The 11,685-nt window shown below is 35.9% G+C and overlaps 1 long non-coding RNA gene across 1 annotated transcript; it reads right to left on the reverse strand.

Moving 5' to 3' along the window:
- Window positions 1–3,176: 3,176 nt before the first annotated feature.
- LOC115975288 lies at window positions 3,177–3,950 on the reverse strand. Its single transcript, XR_004088102.1, has 4 exons — window positions 3,899–3,950; window positions 3,738–3,804; window positions 3,531–3,634; window positions 3,177–3,404 (listed from the first exon to the last, which is right to left on the reverse strand). It is a non-coding gene; the product is annotated as an uncharacterized LOC115975288 (long non-coding RNA).
- Between the last annotated feature and the right edge of the window lie 7,735 nt (window positions 3,951–11,685).

The raw sequence follows: 11,685 nt of genomic DNA on the forward strand, positions 1-11,685 counted from the left end.
TTTCAAGATATATTTGTTTAAGATTTGTAACAGAGATTTCAATGGATAACTGATTGGTATAATATCTTTTTTCATCATAACTTATTTGAATGGGTTTTGAAAGTCATGCCCCTAGAATGATTTGAAATTTTAAAAGAATATGAAATAGGTAGTGACTATTTTTGTATGTGACCTGAGGTGAGTATATGCAAATTTAGTTGAGGTTAGTATTGTTGGAACTTCATACACAAAGTTTTGTGATTGATTTTGATTGAGAGTTATATAAATTTGTCGCTAACACAATTACACTTGATGATCTATAGGTTGACAATGATCCATATAAATATATACTACGGTGGACCCCTTAGCAATGCCAACCCTTATGACAGATTTCCATTTCAAGGTCCGGGTATCTAGTGCTATTATATGATGATACACCGTAAGCTAAAGACCTTGAATGATTTGAAGATAAAAATTATGGAAGAGCTGCAAGTGAACCCTGCTTTGCATAACATACATATTACTTTTCGTTCTCCACATGAAGTCCTCAATCAATGCATTAATTACAGATATATGGCGATAACAGAAGACAAACATGTGAAGATCATGTTTAACAAGATGTAGAAATGGAAACAAGTAGCAAATTTTGAGTTGTACGTCACTTTGAAGCCGCGTGCGGAAGTTGGCGTAGAGGAAATTGTACAAACAACTACATCTCTACAGTTTGCAATCCTAGATAATCGATGCACCACATTGGGAGGCTATACACCCCCTTTGCAAGAGACACCAACAACAATTGAGAGCGATCTTGGCAATAGATATGAAGATCAATTTTGTACACATCGAGGTGAACCCTCTACACTTCCAATAGTTGAAGATAAAGATGAAGACTGTGTTGATCATGCTGCCATTAATGATGAAGATCTTGACAATAGAGATGAGTACGAAGAGAGGATTGAGCGAGGCGACTTTGACAGGGGTGTTGATGACCATGAAATTGCTCCCAATCCTCATGTTGATGACATGGCTGAATGTGATGAAGATGATGCAGACACTACTATTAGAGTTCAGCATGTTACAAATACGACCCCCATTTATGAACCTCCTGCCTCATCATTTTATGCAAATACTTGAAAAAATATGGTTGATCCTGAATTTGTTTAGCAAGCATTTGCTTCTTCTTGGAATGTGGACATGAATTTTAGTACAGCGTTGATTTTTGCGAATAAAGAGGCGGTGAAATGTGCATTAACAATTTACGCTGCAAAGCATAACAAAAACTTTATAACTAGTAGGTCGACCAAAAGTAAACTGTTTGTGAAATGCATGGATGGGTCATGCAAGTGGTACATTGAGGCATTCGTGAAGCCTAAACATAATGGACTATGGATGGTCACATCTTATGGGGGTCCCCACAGTTTTATGCCCCTTGGCACGGCCCTTGATGGTAGAATGATGAGTTCTAATTTTCTTGCAACAAAATTTGTTCCAACGTTGCAAGAAAATCACACGGCAACAATTGGTCACCTCAGAGACATCATTAAAGTAAAGTAAGCCTATGATTCTTCTATTGAATAATTAGGATTAGGAAAATCAGGAAAAATTTAGAAGATACATGTTTTAGTAACCACCAAACATATCTAAAATTCAAAAAAGAAATGTTCATTGTTAAATATATGTGCATGACATCTGTAAGTCATAATAAACAACTTAGTATAAGAAACTTCCCTTGTTCTTGACAAGGAAAGTGTTCCAAGACATCTTTGGGAAAAAAAATAAATCATTAAAACCAAAAACTTCAAACAGTACCGGATGGTTCAACCCATATCTAATTCAAGCACACTGAGTAAGAATACCCCCTAATGTCTATAGAAGATGAGATAAATGAGCAAAATTGATTGACATAAATTGTCAACAAACATTTTGATTCAGAGCCAAAGAAGAGCAACCGTCAATTACAAAAAACTCCTTGTTATGAGGCAGCTTAGGCTATTAAAATTATTAATCAATCATTTCAAATAAAAAAATAATTCAAAAAGTAAGTCCTATATCTGAAACACGTTACTTCATTTTTCAAGATGAGAAATAGCATTGCCTAAGTCAAGAGAACATCAAAATTATTTGATCATAAAGTCCATTAACAACCATCACAAGTTTAAATGTTAGAAATGAATACCAAAAACAAAATATAACAGTTTTGATAAGCATAAGCAAAGCTCAATATAACTACATATAACTATCTTACTTGCGGCAGATCATCTTCTCTTGGTTGTATTTCCTAGCCAATTGCATCAAAGATGGCTCAATAATACCACCACGAAGCCTCAGAACAAGATGAAGAGTTGACTCTGCACAAGAAAGTTTATATTCAAATCAAATAATAAATAAGTCCAAAACACAAGATTTTAAAATCAACCACAAAACCAAACATGCAAATAGAATTCAGATGACGGGATTTAATTCAGTATGAAAATTTCTTAGAAGCTAAAAAAGGAATAGATTTTAACAATTCTTTTGAAAAATAATGTGAAACCTCATGTTTCTTTTAAACCTAGAGGGCAATGATCAATCTATCAAATTATACACACACACCCAAAGGGTCTTAAACCCACTAACTGACCCTTCAGCCATTTGTTAAGGGAGAACGACAATACCCAATGAGCTATAGTTCATTGGCAAACTATCAACCTATATCTTAAATTAATTTGAGCTCATGTAGCCATTCCAGCCATTTAACTAAACAAAGACTTAGCTCTCATACAGCCCTTCCAGTCAAAGATTTAAGTATAATCTATATATTCAGTGTAATCAAAGATTTAAATAAAAACACATTGTACATGTAAAGAAAAATGACCCCTTCTTTTTTATTGTCCAAGAGTATTTTTTTTAAAGCAACAATTTCCCCAGTTCTGATTTCTCTGGCCGTATAAACTTGAACGCAAAAATACCACAGGGAAAAAAATTCACACATCAGAAAAACCAAAGAACTGAGTTTGCTTATAATCCAGAAAAATCCACACGGGTAAGTTTAAGAAAATATCATTCTCTAGAGCATAGAGACAATACAGAAACTTAAAAAGACATGAAAATTATGTAATATCCTTGCATGAAACTTAGTCCCTGCTGCATTCCATACTTAATGAGATAAAAGCTTCATTTTCATTAAATAATATCACAACTCATAGTGCCACATCACAGTTTTTAACTTAATAGCAAGTTGGGCCCTAATAAGAGGAAAATAATGCATATAGTAAAGGCACTGTACAACTCCCTAACCCACTTTGATCATCTATGATACAACTCCTTCCCTCAATAATAGGTGAAAATGCCAACCTCCCAGAACCATTCACGAAGTAGGTGCAACAAATGAACACTGTACACAATGCCCTCTCTTACAACATAATGATAGTTGAACTCCAACTCACCTACAAGCGTTGGAAAAATAATCAAAAGAATAACACAAAACTTCCATATTTAAAAGACTTGTATCCTCTGCAAATAATTTAACATGAAAAAAATAATAAAGCATTTCTTATTAATCAAAGAAAAACCTTCAAGCCTATGCTGACAACCCTAAGAATGTCGAAGACAGAGCAAGCACCTACACCAATGCTGCACCAGCTAAAGCCGATATCACCCCAATAATATCCATACCCTATACAAGTAGTGTTTCAGGAACAAAAATGGTTACTTCAGCAAATTTAATGAAGAATTGAGAATAAAATTGAGGAAATATACTCAAACAGAGATTACCGTACTCTTAGCATGAGAAGTAATAGAGATGAAGCATATAGTAGCACATTCATCTTTATTGAAACGGCACCACTGTACAGATGAAAAGATATCATCAACCAATTTCTTTTACCATTAAAAATAAAAAAGGAAGAACAGAAGTGCAGTAAGAAAGCCAAGATGCTACCTTTGGTAAAGAAGTGAAGCCATTGCAGCATGAAGGAGCGTCATGGCAAAACAGTCATTAAAGAGACGGAGCACAAAAATGGAGTGCACGCTTCTTGACAAACAAAATCTGCACCAACAAACCAGAATATGAACCATGAGGCAATCTGGAATCACGTATTAGTGTAAGCATATATAGAGTTCAGTAACCATCAATAAAAGGGCCTCTGGCCTCTTTTTTTTCTTTTTCTTTTTTTTTGGGGGGGGGGGGGGGGGGGGGGGGATATTGACTTACAACATAATTACAACCAAAATAACTCCCCTGCAAGATCATTCATTTTACTTTAGTAAACATCAACACTAGTTGTTTGTGCCCGGTGCCAACTGAACCAACTAGGCAGTCAACATTCATTTAATGAAGCAAATACCAATAACTTGTTCCCAATTCAATATCACAAACAATGACTTGTTCCACTAAGATAATTCCAACCAAGTTAAATCAAAATAATCTTCTAACTTAACCCATCAATCATATATACCAGTTACTTATCAAATTTTACAAGAAACCCCAAAAAAATAGAAACAAGAGTGAAGTAAATTACCTGAGCTGGATAGAGCTCTCCTCCTGTAACATACTGAATTGCGGAATAAACATAAAGAAAGCCAGCTGGATAGACCAAAGGCCCCGTGTCCCCTTTCAAGTTACTGTAATCTCTTTCTCCTCCAACAAACCCAGTTACCTGTTTCATAATTTTCAGACCAAATTGCACCAACCCGTTTATCTAAACTAAAAATTACATCAACACAGATAGCAAAAACACTTAATAAACTCATTTGGTAGCTTAGAGAATCCAAAGACAAAGAAAACGAAACACTTAATAAACACTTAATAAGACTTTTTTCTTTCGTTTTCTTTATAAACACTTAATAGGACCTTTTTTTTTCATTTTTTCTTTTTTTTTTTCACATATAAGTTTATGCAAACTGCAACTGATTGGCAGTTTCAGATAATAATCCAATTTTCAAAATCATCCCACAAATAGGTTCTAGCTCAAGAACACCATGAGAGTACGGTAGTGCAAATAATATCACAACCAACCTACTACTCAAGTAGTTAAGTTTCCAGACTTTATCTGACTCCACACGTCTTCTTAACAGAAAAACACTATTTACATGCTTCAAACCCCAATATGAAGTGCGAAGAATAACTTTGAAGAAAAAGACCGGAGAATCTAGCCTTTTGCCCCTATTTGGCAAAATATTTGGCAATCCAGCTTGGCTTTTGCCCAATAAAATATTCTCGAGTTTCTGTTTATAACTCGGCAATGGGGAAACCGAGTTACTGACGGGATTTCAAATCACTTATTAGCATGTGAAGTTGAACCCAATGGATAGAAAATCGAGTTATTAATGTTACTCGGCTCTGGCATAATCGAGTTGCGCTGCTATGCTCTGACGGGATTTCAAATCACTTATTTGCATGTGAAGCCAAACCCGATGAACGTGAAATCGAGTTATTAAGTTTACTCAGCCCTGGTATAGTCGAGTTGTTCTGCTATTTACTTTCCCCCTCCATAGATCAGCTTCTAATGCAATTCTCCTCATCATTTTCAGATCAGCTTCTCCTCATTTTCAAAATTTTCTGTCAAAAGTTGGTGTTATCTCTCTATCATCTCAGGTGAGAAACTCATTTTCTTCTTTGAAATACATAGAGAATTTTATTGTGTAGGTAAAAGTAGTTGTAGATATTATAAAAGTTTATCAACTATAATGTATGTTTTTGTTAGAGAAGAATTTTCATTTAATAGGTTGTATTATTTGTGCTTTGGTATTTTCTTGAATGAGTGTTATGTGAGTAGATTAGGGTTATATTAGTTGTTTGGTGCCACAAGAAATGTACAATAATCTATAGAAACGGTGATGAGTGTTATGTGTGTACATTGAGTTATATTGGGTCTTTGCTGGTGTAAATTTCTTCATTGACAGAAAATGAAAATCTTTAAATTTGCAAAAACTAATTTACAGTTAATCTTTAGATTTGCAAAACTTGAATGTACATTCTCATCACTGGTCAGACATTAATAACAACATTTTGTATTGTACACAACGTGTAGACATTAACAACGACGTCTAATGTTTATGGTCAAATGTGAGTGTTAGTATTTCATTTTTAGCATGTAATAGTACACAAATTTATGAATGTCTTTGTTGTGTACCATCTTATGCAGCATTATATTATTTACCAACAGTTGATGCACACTGTTAACTTGATCATTTGATGTTATTGTATTCAGCGTCAATGACTGGTTCTGGCAACCCACAATTCTATAGGCCTCACGACGTGTTCACTGCTATGGGTCGTTGCTGGGTATTGGAAGATGAGTTCAGCTATCCGATCAATCCGAATTTGCAAAATAGTGCTTACGTTCACAATACCATGAGATAGGAGTGGGCTTGGTTAATTCGTGAACAACAAATGTTTTATGATGAGTTAGTTGGTTTTAAGTTGCCAGTGCCTCGGCGACTCACATCGCAGATGCCCAGAGACACGGTCGACGAACTTCATAAAGCATTGAACCGTATAAGAGAAGAAAATAATCGAATGAAGATACGTCTTAATCGATATCAGACCCAAGTCGAGATTCGAGAGTCAGTGGAGGGAGGGTGGTATGAGTACACACAATTCATGCAATCACTTCTTGCTGATCCCATTTATCAGTCAGACATGGAGATGTCAGATGAAAAGTAATCGTGTCGTGGTGTAATTAGACTTTGTTGGAGAACTATTTTGCTTAACTATGTTTTAAATATATGTGTGTCACTGTTATTGCATTTGTACTATGTAAACCTTATTATTGATTGTGAGGAGCATGCACGTTATTCGTAATCTAGATTATTCCCACATAACCCATAAAAGTTAAATATTCCCACACATGATGTTTTTCAATAAGCACCTACAACATAACATAGAAAACTTAAAATAACTTACACGATGGCACCAATATGCATACATTGCAGATTGAACACTAACGCTACTAACTTTATTAACTTAACCCTAGACATAACACACATACCACATAGGCATTCACTCTGACAGGTAGTCCTCGTAGTTGAGGACATTGTTATGTTCCACCGGAGTGAGTTGCCTGTTCATTGCGGCGGCCAGCTCTTCCGCCAGTTGTAGCATGTGATACCTAGACCTATAGAGTATCATTAGATTGTTCTCTTTCTTTTTCTTTTTTTTGTCACAGCATGCTCATATTGGTGCAAGTTTCGCCGTGGTAGTGTGAGCGAGCCACGGTCGATAAGAGGCGCTCCAAGTCGCACGAGATCATCGTGTAGAGCGTTGGACTCGTTCACGCGAAAGTCCCACTCTTGCCACAGTTCGACATAGTATTCCCTCTCGTCAGAATCTCTCTCCCTCCTATAGTCATCTGGAAAACAAGGTAGCATCCAATTGCGCATTAACATTGGAAGATGTGACTTCAGATCAGTATGTGTAGATGTTTTGCAAGGGTAGATGTAAATGGGACTTTATATAGGAGTTTTGCAAGGGAAAGTATTCATGTGAATGTGACCATATGTAAGGGTAAGTATTCACGTGAATAAAGATGATATGACTCGACAGTGTATTATTCAGTGAGGTGTTGAGAAGTACATGCAAAACTACGAACATAACTTGGCTGTACAGTGGCGCCTGTTGGTGCATGTGGTTCACTGACGCAGCTATTAGATATGGCTATAGCTTGTGATACAGCAGCGGGTTGGTGATGTGTACTGTAAAGGAGGTTGCATATTTATTCACATGAAGACTATTCAGCATTCCTGTGCTTCATCTGACATGACTTGACGAGACAGTGCCGAGCTGTGTTAAATGTATCATAAACTTTTCAGGGATGCTCTACATCCTTGAAAATGGTGCATTACAAAAAGATATAGATCTGTGTGTTGACGTGCGTGTAGGTGATATGACTGGACAAGGTTCAACAGTGCGAAGCTATTGAGCAGCACATGCAGCACTGCAAACATCAGTGTAGCAATGGTGGACAGCTCACCCCCTAAATTGATGCAAAAACTTTGAAGGGATGCTCTGTGTTTTCATGTGAGTGTGGATGAGTACTTGTGGTTAGGGTTCAACAGTGTTGAGGTTACGTATTTATTCACGTGAAGACTATTCAGTATTCCTGTGCTTCATCTGACATGACTTGACGAGACAGTGCCGAGCTGTGTTAAATGTATCATAAACTTTTCAGGGATGTTCTGTATCCTTGAAAACGGTGCATTGCAAAAGGATGTATATCTGTGTATTGATGTGCGTGTAGGTGATATGACTGGACATGGTTCACGTGAAGACTATTCAGCACTCCTGTGCTTCATCTGACATGACTTGACGAGACAATGCCGAGCTGTGTTAAATGTATCATACACTTTTCAAGGATGCTCTACATCCTTGAAAACGGTGCATTGCAAAAGGATGCATATCTATGTATAGACGTGTGTTTAGGTGATATGACTGGACAAGGTTCAACAGTGCGAAGCTGTTGAGCAGCACATGCAGCACTGCAAACATCAGTGTAGCAATGGTGGACAGCTCACCCCCAAAATTGATGCATAAACTTTGAAGGGATACTCTCTGTTTTCACGTGAGTGTGGATGGGTACTTTTGGTTAGGGTTCAACAATGCTGAGTTATCCACCGTAGCTACACTCATTGCTCCTTATGGTGGTATTTGGCAAGTGGGATTAAAGAAAGATGATAACAACATTTGGTTTTGTAATGGTTGGCAGAATTTCGTTGAATACCATTTTATTTGTTATGGTTATTTTTTAGTCTTCAGATATGAAGGAAATTCAAGCTTCCATGTTCTTATAGTTGATAAGACTGCCACTAAGATTCAATATCCACCCAGCAAGAACTGTAAATTGGAAGATCACCAGGTAGAAATAATAGACTTAGATGAAGATGATACAAACATATCCCTCAGATGATTTGCCCACAAAACATGAAGTCAGAGACTAGTTTGTTACGAAAAAATTTTCTTGTACAAACAGATGAAGAGAGAATGAGTGGTTAGTCTGGTTTGGATGCATCTTTATGTAATGTATCTATATAAAGTATTACACTAGCAAAACTAAGATACACGGATAAGGGTATATGATACAGCGACTCACGGTATCATATATATGAATTATTTGTATTAGTGAATCATATGTGTGGTTGGTATGTGTGGTTTGGATGAGTCTGTATGTATTGAATCTATTAAATTTTCCTACAAGTAATGTGCAATAAATCTAAGTTGGGTGATGAGTGTTATGTGAGTACATTTCAAATTACACAGACAGAATATTGAAAACATCAACATATCTAAGGTTTTTCCTACATTACAAAGCAAAGGACATTGTCAGAAACAGAAAAAAAGAATCATATGTAGCAACAAAGAACAGCAGGGAAAGAATGAGCAAGTGATTTCATATAAACTTAGCCAAAACTAATGAATAGTTAATCTTTAGATTTGCAAAAGTTGAACATACATAATCATCATTTGTCAAACATTAACAACAACATTTTGTATTGCACAGAATATGTAGACATTAACAACAACGTCTAATGTTCGTAGGTAGAATTTTTTGGAAATCATCATTGCTTGAATCTGAGAAGTCTGAAATATCTATTTCATCATCTAACGCAGTAATTTCATTAATAGACTTCATGGCTCGCTCTTGCGTCTTCCCCTTTAGATGCTTCCTAGCTTTTTCGATTGCGTGAAAACGGTCTAGTCACCTTTGCATTTGATTGTTCTCTTGTCCAAGACGAGCAAGTATGTTGGCAGGATCATCTCTAGGTAACTCGGCTGAGCATGGCTTAAGAACTCATAACCCGTGCCATCGACAATACACCTCTAACTCGCACCTCTTCTCGTATAGGGTTGACCATGGTGGTTCTACTATGGTGAACTCTGTTGCGGTGGTATATGTACTTAGTTTTGTAGGTTTGCCGACCATGATGTGCCCAACGCTTCCAAGACTCTCGTACGTGTAAATTGGCATATTAACGAAATCTCTCTTCTTTCCAACCCATTTCCCTCCATAGTGGTCTGTGTATGTCTATAGTTGTTAATCTGCTGGAACTTGTGATGATCCATATGTTGAAGTAGATCCAAACTTGTTTCTCATTTTATGATTTGACGTTGAGGCATTGCGACTCATAGCTTAGTCAATCTACGAAGTTAGTGGGGTAGAAAGAAGATCATTATTGTGGTACATTTATAACCTCATTTCATGGTCCAAGCATTACAACCCAAAGTTATTAGGGCTTGTCATGTCAATACAGGCTGGAAAAACACTATATGAACAGGGTCATAAATGTTCCCAATGTCATGTGTCTAGCTTCATGTGGGGACCACACCAATTTAAGTATGAAATTGGTGTCTAATTTTCCTCCATCTGTCTAAATTTAACTAGGATCAGTTGTAATTATGCTCACTTTCATATAAAAGTTAGGTGAAAGTTAGCTATGCTCCTTTTTTTTTTTTCCCCACACCCGCGTATTTTCAGGTTCACCTCCCCTTCTATAATAATCAAAACCCAAAATCATTCCTCTCCTACTCAGCTAACGGTGCATGTTCCCAATTACCACACCGATTCAGGCACCTTAACATACAGCTCCCCTCTTCTTCAATGAATGCTATGGAATTTCAAAAGAATCTCTCGGTATTAATGATGCATGTCTTTGGGAATTTATGTATCTTATATAGGAAGAGGTTCTCCATCTATTCTGATTTTACTTTTCTTTACAAGTTTAATGGTCCTGGTTTATGCTCTGCAAAACAAATTCCAACCATTCCTAAGGTTTGATTTCTCCTTTCTTTCATCTGCCTATACTTTTGTTCCTTTTTGTCAAAAAATTTTATTGTTTAATTATATAATTTTATTGTTTTCCTATGATTGATGTTGCATTTTTATTTTCCGTTTCATAACAAGTTGCAAGGAAACTCACACTTTTAATGGTGATGGTTTATGCTTCGTAAGGGTTGATTACTTTTTTTCTTTCATCTGCCTATACTTTCGTTCGTTTTTGTGAAAAAATTATATTGTTTAATTATATATATATTTTTTTTCCTATCACTGATGTTGCATGTTTATTTTTTGTTTCATAGGAAGTTGCAAGGAAACTCAAAATTTTACCGATCCTGGTTTATGCTATGCAAAACGAATTCCAACCATTCCTAAGGTTTGATTACTCCTTTCTTTCATCTGCCTATGCTTTCCTTCCTTTTTGTGAAGAATGTTTATTCTTTAATTATATAATTTTTTTCTTTCCTATGATTTATATTGCATGTTTATTTTCTGTTTCAGAACAAGTTGCAAGGAAACTAGGGAATTGTTTAGATTGAATTTGAGAGTTCTGATAATGCATTAATATTTCCGTGATATATTTCAAAAAACTTGATTATATTGCACACACAGTGCTGTCTCCCCATGCTTTAGAAATCAAATTTCGAAACACATTTGGTTCTACTTCTTCTTCTTCCCCTAATTGTGTAATAGTATATTCTGTTTTAGCATAAAAATTTGTTGGTAACTTATATGATAAAGGGTCGGTAAATAGCTTATTGTCTTAACAAAGGTCATCTATGTTTTTATAGTTTATGTCCTTATTTGGTGTGCTTTTTTCCCCCACAGGAGATTGTCATAAAATTGGGAAACTTTGTTGCCAACGAACTGAGGCTTTTTAACTACTTATTTCCTTACCAAATGTCAGCTCTTTTTTATTGTTTATGTTGTTATTATTATAGGTCAATTATTCGGT

Source organism: Quercus lobata, chromosome 2 (genome assembly GCF_001633185.2).
Source record: "Quercus lobata isolate SW786 chromosome 2, ValleyOak3.0 Primary Assembly, whole genome shotgun sequence".
NCBI classification, from domain to species: Eukaryota; Viridiplantae; Streptophyta; class Magnoliopsida; order Fagales; family Fagaceae; genus Quercus; species Quercus lobata.